Source organism: Octodon degus, unplaced genomic scaffold (genome assembly GCF_000260255.1).
Source record: "Octodon degus isolate 3935 unplaced genomic scaffold, OctDeg1.0 scaffold00009, whole genome shotgun sequence".
Taxonomy (NCBI): Eukaryota; Metazoa; Chordata; class Mammalia; order Rodentia; family Octodontidae; genus Octodon; species Octodon degus.
Window position 1 is genome coordinate 16,476,810 of NW_004524585.1, and position 5,991 is coordinate 16,482,800.

Below are 5,991 nucleotides of genomic sequence, written 5' to 3' on the forward strand. Positions count from 1 at the left end.
TTTTTTTTTTTTTTTTTTTGTACTGCTGGTACTACTGATTAGGTCAGTTTGTAAACATAAGCATGATCAGAAATCTTACCTACTACAAGGAATTTTTTATGAGAGGACAGCAGAAAAATTTTATACTTTCAAAATAGAAAGTAGCATTCTAGCTAAAATTAGAGCCTCTATAGATTGAAATAATTTTTTAAATAGAATTTTAAGTTTTATTAAGGTAATACTTTAAATATACAACTCCCTTCCCCCACTTTTAATTTCTTTTTTAGACTTTGAAAATGAAATCATATAGACTGCATTCTATCTATGGAGAAATTCTAATGATTTTTTGTTTTGCCCCAAATTATTATTAAATTCTATGACTGTATTGACTTGATTCCTTCTTAGTAAAATGTTCTAGATTTTAATTTATTACTTATTTAAAAATTTTAACATATAGAATATAAAATTTGTTCTTTATATAAATTTTAACTGATTTGTAAAAATTATACATATAGAATGCCATATGATGTTTTAATACATATTTATATCATATAATGTTCAAATCCATTTAAACATGTCTGCCTCTTCAAATATTTATCCATTTCTCAATGGTAAAAACATTCATGACCCTTTCACTTAGATTTTTGAAATAGATAGTATTTTATATTACTTAGAGTTATTTATTGTGACTAATATGCCAGAACTTAATTCGATCTAACTATAACATAGTATCTGTTGGTGAACCTCTGTCTTTGATTGATAATGTTCTCAACTTTTATGAGATTAGTGTTTTAAGATTCTACATGAAAATAAGATCAGGGGCCAGGCAGATGGCTCAGTAGAATAAGTGCTTCCCTGGCAAGCGTAAGGGCCTGAGTGGGGAAAAAAAATCATGTAGTATCTATTTTTCTGTGTTTCTCTTATTCACTTAACATAATGATCGTTAGTTGCATAAAAACTACAGTGGTTTTTTTTTTTATGGGTGAATAGTAATATATTATGTATATGTACTGTATTTTTCTTACCCATTCTTCAGTTGATGGAAAATTTAGATTACTTTGATCATTTTTGGCTGTTATGAATATTATACAATAATGTGGAAGTACAGATGTATTTTTGACAGTTTATTTCCTTTGGATATATACATAGTTGTGGGATTGTTGGATCATGTAGATAACGTATTTTCAATTTTTTATGGATCCTCCATATTTTCTGTAATGACTGTACTGTGACATTCTTACCAATATTTTATAGGGATTCCCTTCTCTGCATATCTCACCAATAACAGCACTTTTTATTTATTGTTTTCTGTTATAGTTATTCATACTAGTGTGAAGTGATATGTCATGGTTTTGCTTTACATTTCCCAGATGATTAGTGATGTTGAGCATTTTATATTATTCTAGTAATAGGTCATTTATATGTCTTCATTTGGGAAATGTCTATTTAGTCTATTGCCCATTTTTACATTGTGTTATGTTATTTAACTGTTTTTGTTGATATTGAATAAGTCCTTATTATTCTGCATATTTATCCCTTGTGTAGTTTACAAATATTTTCTTCCAGTTGATAGGTTCTTTTCACTGTGATGATTATTTCTTTGCTCCGAAGAAGCTATCTAGTTTCGTGTAATCTTTTTTTTAAAATTTTTTATTTATTTATATGTGTGTGTGTGTGTGTGTGTGTGTGTGTGTGTGGCCAGCTCAGCCCACCAGGGGGCGGGGCTGGCTGGCATGTAGTGCTGGGGGATTGAACCGCGGTCCTTGTGCTTTGCTAAGCTTGTCTTAAGTAGGTGCTTTAGACCACTGAGCCATCTCACCAGCTCAGTGTAATCTTATTTTTGTAACTTAGCTTTTGTTTCCTATAGTTTTAGGACCTTGTCTAAAAAATATTCACCCATTACAATGTCATGAAATATTTCTCTTAGGATTTCTTCTTGCGGCTTCATAGTTTTAGGACTCATGTTTAAGTGTTTAATCTCTTAACTTTTTCTCTTGAAAAATTTACTCATGGCTGGGGAGATAGCTTGGTGGTCTAAGCATCTGCCTGGCAAGCACAGTGACCTGTTCGATCTCCAGTACTGCAATACAGTGCCACTGTGTCAACCACCAAAACTGGGTGTGGTGGTGCATGCCTGTAATCTCAGAGCTGGGGAGGCTGACACAGGAGGATCACTACAAGTCTGAACTATATAGCAAGACCCTGTAATCTTTTTAATAAAAAGATTAAAAATATTTTTAAAAATTTACTCATGTTTCAAATTTTATATTTTCTTCAATTCTCTAATATACTATGCATATGTGATTATCTTTTAAGAAAGGTTTTATTATTTTGCAGTAATAGTCATTATAGAATGTGTACTAAATCTAAGGAAAATTAATGTCAATTTAAAAATTCATTTTTTCATATATCATTAATTAACATTCTCCTGTATAGACAATTATATGAGAGTGTATAGTAATCTCTAGGAAGTCTTTCATAGCAAATAATAAAATCCAAACATAAACATTATCTTGTTTTAGTTGTTTAACGTAAGCTCAACATGGAGATAAAATTCTTCATTGTGCATTTGGTTAAAGGAATATGACCTTTACTGCACTAAAATTATTGTATTTCATGGCCATTGTCTGTATATCCGACCTTATATATACCTATTGTGACCAGTGAAAGAGTCAGTAACTGGAGAATATTATAATTGGTAAATAAGATGTAGTCCAGGTATGATTTTATATATATACGAACAATGTCCCAAGTAAATATTTTCTCAGCTTTGTATTATTTTAACTAAGATATTCAGGGGCATCTAATTTCCAAGCTCTAAGTGTTTATTTAGTCATAATAGTTAACATACAAATGAGAACATGGGCTGCGTTCTCATTGCCTTACTTCCCTTTGGTAGGCGCCATGTACTCAGGCTTTTCACTATTTTAATCATATTCTTCTACTTAACTGTAATGGTTATTTGGTGTTTGATATGGTTTTGGTGTTTGATATGTACTGAAGAGATTTATTTGCAAGGAATGAAAGTGTGTTTTTATATGTTTAATGGCAAAGTTTGAATTAATTGAGAAAACATGCATTTTAATGAGGTCAAGCAAAGGGTTTTAAAGATCAGACTCTTTTAGGTTTTAATTACCTACTTGCACTTATCCTGTGTACTGTAATAGAAATTTCAACATTAAAATCCACTTTGCAGTATCATCTAAATTGCTCATCTCATTGTTCTTGCTATACTATATTGCTAACCTGAGTAGTATTTGTAATTATGTTGGTATAAATCTAGGACTTCCTATCAGACTTAATTATAATTTCCACACCTCGCTGTGATAGGTTAGTAACCTTTAATATAGAGGGCATTGGGATGCACTAATGTATTTAGCCTATCAATTAGCTTCTGTTTTACATATGTTCATTATTATTATCTTTCAATAAATCAAGAAGCATTTATTAACCTCCTACTAAATACTTAGTACTGTGTCTCAGACTGTGGACATGAGACCCTGTTGGCTCTGCAAGGTCATTATTTTTAGGTGACGTATGACTTGATGGTAATAATGAGTCTTGTAAGGATAGGAGGAGGAAAGAAACCTTTATTACCCAGGTAATTGATAGGCAGTTTACATGTGTTCTCATTTATGCCTTTCAATATCTTTTGTTGAAGGTAAGATCATACTATTTCTATTAAATTTAGACCATTTATTTGACTTTTCTGTGGCTTTTTAATGGATGTACCTTTTGTCATTGTGTAGTAAAAATCGAGTAAGGACAAACAAAAAGTGAATCACTCATGAGGTCATTTTCCATTTTCTAGTTGGAATTCGCACACAGCTGAGTTTATATATAAAATTCTCAATTTTTTCCATTTACTAAACTTTTTTTAATAAGAGAAAACTATGAATAATATTTTATATATAATACCTATTACAAAGATCTATATCTTATGTTGGTAGTTTTAAAAGGGATTCTTCTCATTAAAGTTTGATAATAGTCTCAGTGCTTTTTCTATAAGGTTTACCCTATGCTTTTTGAAAGTTGTTGTCTGTGAATATCATTTTTGAAGTTAAAGATTTAAAAATAGGTGATAATTGAACAACTTTTCTGTTGTGCGAGTGGTATCTGTTTATATTTAGTCTTCCTAGAATTCATCTGTGTGGCCAAGACATGTTGTTCTTTATATTTGTTTTTCTAAAAGCATTTTATATATTGAGAGAGTTAAACAGTATATTTCCTTGTATTCACAATGATGATTTAGTAATTTGATATTTACCATTGTTCTTGAATACAAGTAAGATCTAAGTGTTTTATGAAAAGGGAACACTGATTATTTTTAGTATTGGTTATTAAACATCTGGTTATTATGTCTCCCCTACTCTCTGTTTATTCAAGTATTTATTTGTGGTTGCTATACATTTTTTGTAATTTTACATCTAATTCTTTAGGATTTTTGTGCTTTTGACACAGAATCTAAAAGTGGCATATTTGGGCCATGGATATAGCTCAGTGGCATACAGGTGCAAGGTCCTGAGTTCGATCCCTGCTGTCACACACACACACACACACACACACACACACACACACAAAGAAAAAAAACAGTGTCATGTTTTCGATATGAAAATTTGATATGTAAGGTTTTGAACATAATCATAGCAACATGGTTATAATGGCTCCTTTGTGCTTTTTGCCAAAAGGACTTGAAATAAATCTGATTTTAAGAGATCTTTAGGTTTTTCTTTTTTTGTACCAGGAATCAAACTAATGCTTACCAAGGGGGTGCTGCACCACTGAGCTATCTCCCCAGCCAAAAGTGTTTTTTGAGTTTTAAAAACTTCTATTAAATAATTTCCCTATTTTCAGTTTTTAACATTGTTCTTAGAAAAAACTAAATTCACTCCTCTGGTCAGTATATGTTTTACTAAATGATCCATTCATTGATAGTTGATCTTGCTTGCTCATGAATTAAGAGATTTCAGTATGATAATATGAGAAATTAAGGCTTATTTGGCATCGCATTAGATTACAGCACCAAGCATAGAAAAAGCCATGATCTTTCATTGCTATCACAAAACGTTGGGGCTCCTTAATATAATGAAAGGAAGCTTTGTTAGCGTTCAGATTTGGAGACTGAAAGTTTTAAGATGGAATGGCCTCTGTGCTTGGCCTCTGGTGTGTTCCTCGTGCTGGATAGAATCACAGTGACAGGTGAACCTGCAGAACAGATCACATGCAGAACAGCCAAAAAGAAATTCAGGGGTTAGACTTGCTCTTTACAACTCACTTTTGCACGAATGAACCAAGCCCTCATCAGAACCTCCATAATCTCTCTGAGAGCAGTAACCCCACCATTCTCATTACTTCGGGATAGGTCCCATTTCTTAAAAGTTCCACCAGGTTAGCATTGCAGCAGCGAGTACCAAGACCTAATATGTGAACCTTTCTGTGACACACTTGAGACATAACCCAAACCGTAGCAGTAGTTATTCAGGTAAATTATTTAGCCATAATTTGCTTATAAGTCTTTTATTTACTATGTAAAGGTAGCTACTGCATCAGTGTATACTCTAACATATAGGGAATTTGAAATTTAGATTGTGTGGCTAGTTTCTTTCAAGTATGCAGTAAGTCTTAAGGTATATGCTGTTTTGCTTTGTATGTGCTTAAGTTTAGAATAGTAACCATAGATATTTTACAATTAGGTAAAAATTTTGAATAATATTATATTTTTTATGTACTTAGTACAGGGTCTGTAGGACCTCACTACACAGATCAGACTTGTAGTGATCCTTCCTGTTTTCAGCCTCCAAAGCACTGGGATTGCAAGCGTGTGCCACCATGCCCAGTCTCAATCACCATCTCAGTGCACCCTGGGGGCGGGGCTGGCAGGACAGGCCTGGAATTGAACCCCCAGTCCCTATGCCTGCCTAATCTTCTGAGCTATCTGGCTGGCCCCTAAATAATATTATTTGAATCATGAAGGTATTTGGCTTGGCATATATAGTACTGGTAAAAATATAT

The 5,991-nt window shown here is 32.5% G+C and overlaps 1 protein-coding gene across 1 annotated transcript in view; it reads left to right on the top strand.

Annotated features, from left to right (window-relative positions):
* The window catches only part of Fbxl17 (F-box and leucine rich repeat protein 17), a 616,731-nt gene that overhangs the window by 233,913 nt on the left and 376,827 nt on the right, over positions 1-5,991 (top strand). The window lies entirely within an intron of this gene.